General features: G+C 48.4%; 1 protein-coding gene and 1 non-coding gene across 6 annotated transcripts in view; one reads left to right on the plus strand and one right to left on the minus strand.

Annotated features, from left to right (window-relative positions):
* Positions 1-12496, plus strand: part of PIGU (phosphatidylinositol glycan anchor biosynthesis class U) — a 127409-nt gene that overhangs the window by 94439 nt on the left and 20474 nt on the right. The window lies entirely within an intron of this gene.
* Positions 8284-8355, minus strand: TRNAK-UUU (transfer RNA lysine (anticodon UUU)). Its single transcript has one exon. It is a non-coding gene; the product is annotated as a tRNA-Lys (tRNA).

Here is a 12496-nt window from a genome sequence, read left to right on the forward strand (position 1 = left end):
ATGTCCAGTCCAGCTATTTATCTTGGTTTGTGTACAGCAGAAAGAAAGATGGAGGAGGGCCCTGTAGCCTGGATAGGACCAGGCCAGGGGGTCTGTTCTGCTGTCACACACACAGGTTACTGATGGCGGATGCTCAGCCCTTCCTACCTGTGTCCACGCAAACAGAAATCTGCAGGGTGCAACTTAGTACCTTGAATAAATCCAAAAGGTTGTTCTGGCTCTTCTGTCTTGCTGAAATCCCCTTACTTTTCCTTTGAAAGTGATGACTGGCATGTGAGGGCATTGGGCCTACCCTGGGCCTCTGGGGAGCTTGGCGAGCTCCACTGAAATAGTCCACACAGCTTGCTGTCAGGTCATGAGTGTTGAGTGTGGGTCAGGAGTACAAGTTGCAGTGATTATGAAGTATCCATGGAACTTGCCAGATAACAGCTTTTTCCCTAGGGCTGCCTTTATGAGAAAAGGCTCTCTGAAATTGGCATGGGAGATGTTTGCAAGTTGTCAGGTGCCATCAAAGGCAGGAGAAAAAAAAAAGGCAGGAGAAACTGAATTGTTGGAAAAAGGGGGATGGGGATGGGGGTGGGTACAGAGGCCAAGTAGATGGAGGGTTTTAGTGACTGAGCTACAGAGAAGAACCAGGTTGATCTCTTGGCATTGTCCTTTATCTTTTTCAAAAATCTCTTTTAAATGTATTTTTAATCATACAAATAACACATGAATTCATTTTTGCCAGGGAAAAGAAGTCAAACAAAATAGAAGCATATGGAATGAAAAGTAAAGATTCGCCTGGGTGCCATCCCTTTCCACCCTAGGGCAGATGTGATCGTTAGAATCAGTTTGGTCTGTGTCTTTGCAGACTTCCTCTGTGCGTTTACAGACAGCTGAGTCCATAAGCAAACACAAAGACATCCCACTCTAAGTACTGTTCTTTGACTTGCTGTTTTTCACTTAATGATCTCACCTTGAGATCATGTTTTTTAACAGCTCTGTGATATCCCTCCTGTGGGAGGATGTCCTATGATTTTTACGACTGGGTAGGCCACTACTGATAGACGTTGAGGTTGCTTCTGGTGATTTCACTATTATAAACGGAAGAGCCCTGCATATCCCTCCACATACTCTCGTATACACGTGCCAGTATTTTCTCAGATAGATTCCAGGTGGTGGGATTTGCTGGGTCAGAGGGCATAAGCATTGTACCTTTTGGCAGATTTTGCCAAGTTGCCCTTCAGACAGGTCATACCAGCCTCCAGACCTCCTGGCAGCAGGCCAGGTGTGTATAAGCTGGAAGTTTGTTCAGACATCCAGCACACCTGTGTCGTCGGCCTGCTCGGGTCCGGCTTTGTGCTCTGAGCCAGAGACAATTCTGTTGGGTCAAATGCTTTCTGGGACTGCTGGCTTTGGGCTTTGCTGCTGCTGCTGCCAGATCACTGAAGGGGTGTATCAGAGAGGGGCACTTACTCACCAAGGCAGTCACTCGAGTCACATCCTCGTCTTGGAGCATTAACTGAGCTAGAAGAGCACCCCTCATCATGAGGGTTATACTACCCTAGCCCTGCGGCCTGTTGGGAGCCACAGAGAGCAAATAGACATTTAGAATTTTAGTTAACTGTCACCTCCCCAGAGAGACCTTCTTTGGGGTTTCCCCACCCCACGGCCTCTTTCTTGGCCTCCTGTTTGTTTCCTTCACAGTACTTACCCGATCTGCAACCCCACGTCATTTACCTGCTTCTCTCTCTGCCTCTCCCACTAGCCTGTGAGCTTCACGAAGGCAGAGATCCACCTCTCCTACCCACTGCAGGGTCCCCAACCACCTGATCAGTGCTTGGCACAGAGCAGTTGTTTAGCAAATATTTGTGGAATGAACCAAAGAGAGCCAGGGAGAACATCATGTGATGAATGTGCAGAGTGTAACCGCTGGAGGAACCCAGAGGCAACAAGATCACCTTCCCTGTTGAGTGGTCAGAGAAAGCCATAGGGATGAGGAATAGGGGCTGAGCCTTCCAGACTCAGAGAGGGGGAGGGGGAGAGGGTGGGAGATGGGCAGGATGGGGGCCAAGTCACCCCTACTGGATAATGTCAAGGGATGGCAGCTCTGTCCCCAACCTTTCTCTCACTTCTGCCAGAACCTGGTCTCTTTGGCCAGTGAAGCTCCTGCATGTCATCCACAGCCCAATCCAGCTCAGCTTCCATCTAACCTACAGTCATTACTTCCGGTGAGATGTGTGGCATTCAGAGTGTGTCCTCAGTCCCACAGCCTGCTCTTCTCAGCTCTTCTAGCTGCAGCGGTGCCTTTTAGTCACCTGGTCCTTATTCTCCCCTCCCTGGACAAGACAGATCAGAGCTGTCCTGGGAATCAGATGAGTACAGATTTTTAGCAGGCGTTCAGAGTCAGGCCCATCATTGCTGCGTCCGCAGCTGAATGTAGAGAACATCTCGGCCTGGAGATTTTATGTCCTGCTCTGTTTGAGTCGGTCAGTTCTGTGCTTCATAATAGAAAAAATCATCAGTAATTATTAATGACAGTGGCAGGTAAACCAGTGACTTAGGCCCCATCCTTCCTCTGGGGCCATTAAATATTTTTCAGCTTGTGGCACAGATCATTTGCTAATTATAATTGTGCCTGAGAGTCAGTAACCAGGAAATGACAACAGTAAACCACCCATAGATGCATAGGGTGTGTGTGTCTCACACGTACATGTGAGAGAGAGAAGGAGAAGGAGGGATTAGATGGATTGGTTGACTGCGGTCCCCCCGCACTCAGTCACTGCGTGACCTTCAGCAAGTGACTGAACCTCTCAGGGTTGCAGGTGATAACCCCACCTCTCAGGGGGGTAAGAGGATTTGTATGTTGACACATGTTGACATGGGAAGTAGCTTGAGCAATGTGCTCGTCAAATACCCAGAGCAAATTCCTAAGGAAACATTCAGACCTGGAAACCAAGGGAAGGAGAACAATCCTCATCTCTTTTTTTTTTTTTAAACCCTTTTCTTCTGCAGGTCAGAGACCAGCAGAAAGATGATGGTCATGTAGGATTAGATGTAAACAAAAAGGAATGTTTAAAATTTAGCTTTATTAAGAGTAAGGTAAAATGTTCCACTTACCCTAATTCAAGTTAAAAATAGGTAACATAGGGCTTTCCTGGTGGCGCAGTGGTTGAGAGTCCGCCTGGCGATGCAGGGGACACGGGTTCGTGCCCCGGTCCGGGAAGATCCCACATGCCACGGAGCGGCTGGGCCCGTGAGCCATGGCCGCTGAGCCTGCGTGTCCGGAGCCTGTGCTCCACAACGGGAGAGGCCACAACAGTGAGAGGCCCGCGTACCGCAAAAAAAAAAACAACAAAATAATAACAGGTAACATAAGGAAATCTTTCCCTAAACTTATAATTAATAGTGGCTCATGTTTTAAGAACGCTTACTAGGGACCAGGCCCATGTGATCCCTTTAGTCTTTTGGATCATGTGCTTGTCCAGCCTTCTGGACCTTTCTTTGTGTGTTGACATGACCTTGTCTGTTCATGGAGGAGGAGTTTTATCTGTGTGTGTGTTTTATTGTTGGCAGCATGATGAAAGTATGACTTTTTTTCCTTTTAATGAAACGTCTTCATGATCTCTCCTTGTTTGAACATGAGAGGAAGCTCCTTCCTTGTTTCAGTCCTGCATGTGCGGACTCACCATGCCTGATGTAGCTACTCCCCTACTGACAGCCCTTCAAGCTGTTTTCCTTTTTTATTATGATGAAGAATTGACTTAATCCTCATAACAGCCCTCTGAGGGAGGCACTGCTATTATCATCTCAGATGCGAATGAAGCAGCTGAGGCTGGGAAGTCACGCAGTTGCGGAGCCGTGTATTTATTGATACCCTGTTTCTTGTGCCTTCTCAGTAGACTGTGGGTTCCACTGGGGCAGCCCCCAGGCCTGTCTTGTTCACGACTGTATCCCCAACACCCAGAAGAAAGGAATGACCAGAAACCACAATTTCTAACCAATGATCTCACACAAAATTGCACATACACCCTGACCTCCCAGTTCCAGTCTCTGCGTTGGTCAGAGCTGGGCCTGTGGCAGGTCCTCCTGCTGGATTCCTGGGGAGTCAGAGCCAGAACCCCCTTCCCCTCTCATCCAGGCCCCAAGAGCCCCACTCCTGCTCATGTCTGCATCCAAAACAGACTCCCTGGTGGCTCCCCTCTGCCCTTCCCAGCAGGGCCTGGACCGCTGCACAAGCTGCTGCCACCTCACTCCCGACCCCGTCCTGGTGGTGCAGACCCATAGATACTGGGCTGGCCCTGCTTTGGCTGTTCTGCCCTGAGGTCTTGGCACCAAGCCTCTGGCACGTTGGGCCCCGCTCAGGACTTGCTCATTCACTCCAGCACAAGGGAAACCGCAGTCCTGTCTCCTGGAATTACGTTTCCATTAGCCTGGTGTGTCACTATTGGGAAGGGACCAGTGAGGAAATGTGTGGGGACGTGTTGGGCAGATCGCTAGTGATTCAGTGGCGTGGAGCACGCATTTGTGGACAGACGGGCTAATTTCAGGTTCGTCCCCGTGGGTTGTGTATGGCCCTAGCTGGAAGATTTGTTCCTCCTGACATGAGGTGCCAGTGGCCCAGGCTGGAACCCTCGTCCTCATCCAGCTGGATGTGCATGTTTGCTTTTCTTTTCTTAGCTGGTGGCATTTTGTCGAGGTCTTAGTTCATTCCTTTGTCCCTCCCGTCCTCAGACTTTTAGCTCAGCACTCAGCATCCCAAGCTTGTCTCTCCCAGGCCCTTCCCCACTCCCTCTCCTACCCCCACCGCAAGACTGATGTGAAAAGCCCGAGCTAAACACAGGGGGTCAAGGCCAGCAGGAAGGCCTGGGCTTCAGTGGCCCGAACTCCACAGTGACTCTCAGCCCCATCCCTGCCCAGCTCACTGGATCTCAGGCGAGCCACATAACTCCTTGGACCTAATTTATGGATTTGCAAATATTGGGTTGGCCAAAAAGTTCATTCGGGTTTCTAGGCACTCTGCTAGGGGTGAATGAGACACAGTCCTGCTTCCAAGGAGCTCACCATCTGTGGGAGAGAAAGAAAAGGAAACAGGCAGGGCCAGGGCAGCGTGACAGTGCTATAAATGGGGTAAACTCAGCCTGGGGAGCTCAGAGCTGGTGGTTACGGAAGCTTCGGGGTTGGGGGGGCGGGAGGGGGAGGCAGCCTCTAAGTGGAGTCCTGAGGGGTGTGTAGGGTCGAACCAGGTTCTAGGTGGTAAGACCTGGGGGTGAGAGAGCCCGTGAGTGTGCTGCTGTGTAAGGCAGTTCTGTAGGACGGGCACATGCCACCTGATAGGGAGTGAGGCCATTTTAGGACAACAGTGGTCAGAGCCACAAGGCAGGCATGGGCCTCGTTGTGCTGAGGACCAGGCTGAGCTTTCGGTTTTTTTTTTTTTTTTTTTTTTTTTTTTTGAGCTTTCGGTTTTAAGTGAAGACACCTGAGATCAGATTCATGCTCTGGGACTTCCCTGGCGGTCCAGTAGTTAAGACTCTGCGCTCCCAGTGCAGGGGGCACGGGTTCCATCCCTGGTCGGAGATCCCACCTGCTGCACAGTGCTGCCAAAAAACAATAAAGATTCATGCTCTGAAAACCTCCCTCTGCCGAGGGGAAGAGATCAGGGGTTTGAGCTGGAATCTGGAGCACAGGGAGGAGGCTGTTTAAACCTGGTGAGAGGGGCTGGTAGCCTCTGTTTCCTCAGCCTACAAGGGTGGTTGTGAGTGGGGAATATGGAAGTGAGTGGAGAAAACTTGTATGAATTGAACAGTGCCACCTAGATGATAATTGCCTTCATAGCCAGCTATGATCTTACTTTGTGACCTTCCAGACCCTGAGGCTGAGATCTAGTGATTTCCCTATTATTTTGCATCTTTAGAGCTAGAGAGTAGAGATCTGTTTTTCCACCATCTCCTCCCATGCATGTCCATTCAGGCCTGAGTTGGCAGGTCACACCAAAGCCCCATCCAGCTCCACAAGTTGGCCGTCAGCCCCACTTGCTCCCAGTTTCCTAGATCCCAGGCAGCAAGGGCAGGGGATGCAGCACTCTGATTGCCAGTGGTGACAACCACGTGAGTTCTCCCAGTCGTGGGCTGACTGTCAAGTGTCAGCATCTCCAACACAAGCAAGAGACCGGGGGAACTGGGACATTCCTGGGGTGACAGCACCTGCTTCTCTAGGGCCCTGCAGCCCAGGGGCCAGTGTTGGCTGTGGCTGCGATCCTGAGCCCTGTGGCTTCTAGACACACTGCATTAACAGCCTTGCTAGCTCTGTTGTCTTAGACACTTGTTTCACCTTTTCTCAAGAAACTCTCGCGGGGCTTCCCTGGTGGCGCAGTGGTTGAGAGTCTGCCTGCTGATGCAGGGGACACGGGTTCGTGCCCCGATCCGGGAAGATCCCACATGCCGCGGAGCGGCTGGGCCCGTGAGCCATGGCCGCTGGGCCTGTGTGTCTGGAGCCTGTGCTCCGCAAAAGGAGAGGCCACAACAGTGAGAGGCCCATGTACCGCAAAAAAAAGAAAAAAAAAAAAAAAGAAAGAAACTCTCTCTCCTTGGCTAAGTGACAGAGAGTGGATATGAAGCATGAGCATGGGGCTGTAGCAGGACTCGGCAGTGTGGGTACAGACCCCTGAGAAGGGCGTGGGGGTCAAGGGAAGGGCTAGGCTCCGGGCCTCACACAGGCAGGATGGGCACTGCAGCCTAAACGTGGTCACTTACTCCTGGGTGACCCTGGGCAAGACCCTAACCTATGAGTTTGCTCATCTCGAAGTGGGGCTTATGAGCCCTACCCCAGGATGTTGTGAAGATTCAGTGATGTGCTTTTTGTTAAGCGACCCGGCCCAGGGCAGATCCTCAGATGTTGGTTTCTCCATCTCTCCTCACTCCCACCCTGTAGTGGAGCGTGTTCTGACCATTTCATTCCACTTTTGATCTACCCCTATCTGTCCCTCGCCACCCTTTTATCAGCTGCCCCATTAAATCTTCATCTTCTGGGAAATCCCTGGTGGTCCAGTGGTTAGGACACGGCGCTTTCACTGCCAGGGCCTGGGCTCGATCCCTAGTCGGGAAACTAAGATCCTGCAAGCCGTGCAGTGGGGTCAAAAAATAAATAAATCTTCATCTTCATCATGGCCCAGAGGGGAGCCTGGAGCCCTCATGGCTGCCAGTGAGAGGAATGTGGTCTGACTGAGCCCTGGGAAGGGATCAGCAAACTGCTCCCAAGACGCCAGCCCCATGCTGGGTCTGGGGCCACAGAGCTGGAGCAGATGCCACCCCATTTGGTGGGGAGGCCAGTGGGAAGTGACTTCACGCCAGGGGTCGCATAACTGAGTGTGGAGTCGGGGAAGACTCTGGGTGTGGGAGATGGCGATGTTGCCTCTCCAGGGATGAGAAGGAGCCCTTTGTGGGAAGGGTCATCCCAGCCCGGGGGCAGGGCATGGGCAGAGGCACCAAGGTGTGGCCACACAGCGTTTGCAGGACCAGGCTGCGTTCAGGGCTACGGGGACACGCAGGTGTGGCGCAGGGAGAGGGGAGCACTGGAGGCTGCTGTGTGTGTGTGTCTGTGTGTGTGTGTGTGTGTGTGTGTGTGGACGATCCCTCAGGGGCCAGGAGGATGAGGGAGGCCTTTGAGCAAGAGGGGGCAGTGGGAGGGAGAAAAGGGGGCTGAGCTGGAATTCTGAGGAGGGGAATTGGTGGAACCTGGTGGCTGATGGCGATAGAGAATCCGAGGGGCTCAGCCACTGTCAGTGAGGGCAGCTTTAAAGAATGGGCTGCTCCGAAAGTATCCCTAGAGTAGGGAGGCTGTCCAGCAGTGTGGGTAAGCGTGTGGTGTCTGATGCCAGATGGTCTGGGTTCAAAGCCTGCCTCTGACGCTTGCTGGTTGTACAACTTTGGGCAAATTACTTGAAGAACCTTTGTTTCTTCGTCTATAAGATGGGATCATTATAATGTACCTACTATGAAGGGTTATTGCAAGGATCAACTGTTTTCACACATGTAAAGTGCTTACATTAATGCCTGAGTATTATCAGCATTTTTATTAATAAGAAAATATAATAATGGACAGCATTTATCAGAGCTAGGTGTTTTTCTCTTTTCTCTCAGAGACCGACCATTAGAGTTATAACTACTAACTACCCTGGAAAGCATTTAGTCCCTAAATCATGTAATTCTCACTTTCATATAATAAACTGAAAATTCTACAACTAGGTTTGTTTTGTGTTGTTTTCTTTTTTTTGGCCTCACCGCTTGGCTTATAGGCTCTCAGTTCCCTGACCAGGGATTGAACCTGGGCCTCGGCAGTAAAAGTGCCAAATTCTAACCACTAGGCCACCAGGGAACTCCCCACAACTAGATTTTTTTTTTTTTTTTTTTTTTTTGCGGTACGCAGGCCTCTCACTGCTGTGGCCTCTCCCGTTGTGGAGCACAGGCTCCGGACGCGCAGGCTCAGCGGCCATGGCTCACGGGCCCAGCCGCTCCGCGGCACGGGGAATCCTCCCGGACCAGGGCACGAACCCATGTCCCCTGCATCGGCAGGCGGACTCTCAACCACTGCACCACCAGGGAAGCCCACAACTAGGTTTTTTTATACCATAAAAACATTTTTCACTTTTGTTTTCAAATTAAAACCATTAAAAGATTAAAAAAATAAAGAATGGGCTGCTCTTCAGTCTCTGAAAGCACAGAGGGACAGAGCAAGGACTAGGGGAGCCACCATTGTAAGTAATAAACTAGAGTTTATCACTCATTTTACGGATGAGGAAAACGCTGCTTAGGGAAGGGGAAGTGACTTACACAGGGTCACACAGCCACTAACTTGCCCATGCTATTTCCACTGCTTCTTTCCCAACGTTCCCTGCCCAGACTGGGCAAAGTAGTGCTGAGTCTGCAGATGCTGTGTTGGCTGAATCCCAGGGCCTCTGGGAAATCCTTTCTCCTCAACCCAAATGGAAAGCCTCTAGGTCAGAAGAGGTTGTCTCAGCCAGCCTGTGACAGCTAGGGACTTCCCTCCGAGAGAGTGAAGCCTCAAGGCCAGTGTGTCCCCAAGATGCCCTCTCCCTGGGGACAGGGGCAGGGCACCCACTCAGGACTAGTGACTTTCGGTTCCAGACAGACCAAGCCAGCACGCACGGCTCTTTCCTTCCATGCCACCCTCCCCTGATACTTTATTATGAAAAGTTTCTCACACACACAGCAAAGTTGAAAGATTTAACCTTGAACACCTGTATACCTACGACTTAGACTCCACCATTCACATTTTACTATACTTGGATGATCACAAATTATCCATTTCTCAATCCATCTTATTTTTGTAATGTACTTCAAAGTGAAGTATACATATCAGTACATTTCCTGTCAGATATTTCAGCATGTATATCATTAACCAGAGCTCCATATTTACTTACATTTTTCTTTTTTTTTTTCTTTTGCGGGCCTCTCACTGTTGTGGCCTCTCCCGTTGCGGAGCACAGGCTCCGGAGGTGCAGGCTCTGCGGCTATGGCTCATGGGCCTAGCTGTTCCGTGGCATGTGGGATCTTCCCGGACCGGGACACGAACCTGTGTCCCCTGCATCGGCAGGCGGACTCTCAACCACTGCGCCACCAGGGAAGCCCTACAATGTTCTTTTAATTTCTGCTGTACAGCAAAGTTATTCAGTTTTACATATATATATATACATTTTTTTTTTTGCCCGCTGTGCAGCATATGGGATCTTAGTTCCCTGACCAGGGATCAAACCCATGCCCCCTGCAATGGAAACACAGAGTCTTAACCACTGGAACACCAGGGAAGTCCCTACATTCTTTTTTTATATCTTTTCCAATATGGTTTATCACAGGATATTGAATATAGTTCCCTGTGCTATACAGTAGAACCTTGTTCATTCACTCTATATATAATAGTTTGCATCTGCTAGTCCCAAACTCCCAATCCATCCCTCCCCCACCTCCCCTCCCTTGGCAACTACAAGTCTATTTTCTATGTCTGTGAGTCTGTTTCTGTTTTGTAGATAAGATCATTTGTGTCATATTTTAGATTCCACATATAAGTGATTTATGGTATTTGCCTTTCTCTTTCTGACTCACAAATGGGTATTATTTCGTTCTTTTTTATGGCTAAGTAGTATTCCATCGTGTGTGTGTGTGTGTGTGTGTGTGTGTGTGTGTGTGTGTGTACGTACATATATATATATGTGTATATACCACATCTTCTTTATCCGTTCATCTGTCGATGGACATTTAGGTTGTTTCCATGTCTTGGCTATTGTGAACAGTGCTGCTGTGAACATAGGGGAGTGTGTATCTTTTTTTTTTTTTAATATCTTTATTGGAGTATAATTGCTTTACAATGGTGTGTTAGTTTTGTGCTGTATAACAAAGTGAATCAGCTATATGTATACATATATCCCCATATCCCTTCCATCTTGAGCCTCCCCGCTACCCTCCCTATCCCACCCCTCTAGGTGGTCACAAAGCACCGAGTTGATCTCCCTGTGCTATGCAGCTGCTTCCCACTAGCTATCTGTTTTACATTTGGTAGTGTATATATGTCAGTGCTACTCTCTCACTTCGTCCCAGCTTACCCTTCCCCCTCCCCGTGTCCTCAAGTCCATTCTCTATGTCTGCGTTTTTATTCCTGTCCTGCCCCAGGTTCATCAGAACCTTTTTTTTTTTTTAGATTCCATGTATGTGTGTTAGCATATGGTATTTTTTTCTCTTTCTGACTTACTTCACTCTGTATGACAGACTCTAGGTCCATCTACCTCACTACAAATAACTCAGTTTTGTTTCTTTTTATGGCTGAGTAATATTCCATTGTATATATGTGCCACACCTTCTTTATACATTCTTCTGTTGATGGACACTTAGGTTGCTTCCATGTCCTGGCTATTGTAAATAGAGCTGCAATGAACATTGTGGTACATGTCCCTTTTTTTGTTGTTAGAAAAACATTTATTAAATAATTTAAAAATCTGCCTGTTTGATTTGAATCTTATTCAAATATGTAGTTTTCCCTAGGCACCCATTCAACTACATGTATTACTTGCACTTAGGTTTGGTTGACTGAAAGAATCAGAGTGGAGGATGGAAGAGGAGGCAGTGATGTAAACAAAACAGAATGTTAGGTCTCCCTCAAATAAATATCTGAGTAGGTGGTCCAAAGTTGGTATCATGTTCCATAGTATCAGGAACTCAAGCTCCTTATTTCTCATCGTTTTGTAAAGCATGGCTCCAGTGGTCTAAATGGTAACATTTACAACCGAGGTGATTTGGTTGGGGAACAGCTAACACTTCACACATGCTGTCTCATAAGGAAGTTTCCCAGAGGTTGCCACGTGACATTTCTGCTTAGACTCCACTGGCCAAAACTTACTCACTAATTGCAAAGGAGCTTGGGAGATATAGTAAGCATTTATTTGGTAGTACTTCCCATATGGCAGTCACTGCTCTTAACTCCAGTGATCCACTGTTCTGATAACAGATCTGTTCTCTCTTTTTCCTTTTTTTTTTTTTATAAATTTATTTATTATTTTTGTCTGCGTTGGGTCTTTGTTGCTGTGTGCAGGCTTTCTCTAGTTGCAGTGAGCGAGGGCTACTCTTCATTGCAGTGTGCGGGCTTCTCATTGTGGTGGCTTCTCTTGTTACGGGCCACGGACTCTAGGCTTGTGGGCTCCAGTAGTTGTGGCACTCAGGCTCAGTAGTTGTGGCACATGGGTTTATTTGCTCCACGGCATGTGGGATCTTCCTGGACCAGGGCTCAAACCTGTGTCCCCTGCATTGGCAGATGGATTCTTTTTTTTTTTTAATATCTTTATTGGAGTATAATTGCTTTACAATGGTGAGTTAGTTTCTGCTTTATAACAAAGTGAATCAGCTATACATATACATATATCCCCATATCGCTTCCCTCTTGCGTCTCCTTCCCTCCCACCCTCCCTATCCCAACCCTCTAGGTGGTCACAGAGCACCAAGCTGATCTCCCTGTGCTATGTGGCTACTTCCAACTAGCTATCTATTTTATGTTTGATAGTGTGTATATGTCCATGCCACTCTCTCATTTTGTCCCAGCTTACCCTTCCCCCTCCCCATGTCCTCAAATCCATTCTCTAGTAGGTCTGCATCTTTATTCCCGTCCTGCCCCTAGGTTCTTCATGACCATTTTTTTTTTTTTTTAGATTCCATATATATGTGTTAGCATATGGTATTTGTTTTTCTCTTTCTGACTTACCTCACTCTCAAGATTGCTTTGGCTATTTGGGGTCTTTTGTGTTTCCGTACAGATTGTGGAATTTTTTGTTCTAGTTCTGTGAAAAATGCCCTTGGTAGTTTGATAGTGATTGCATTGAATCTGTAGACTGCTTTGAGTAGTATTGTCATTTTCACAATGTTGATGCTTCCAATCCAAGAACACGGTATATCTCTCCATCTATTGGTATCATCTTTAACTTCTTTCATCAGTGTCTTATAGTTTTCTGCACACA

The sequence above is a fragment of the Lagenorhynchus albirostris genome, chromosome 15, assembly GCF_949774975.1.
Source record: "Lagenorhynchus albirostris chromosome 15, mLagAlb1.1, whole genome shotgun sequence".
NCBI lineage: Eukaryota > Metazoa > Chordata > Mammalia > Artiodactyla > Delphinidae > Lagenorhynchus > Lagenorhynchus albirostris.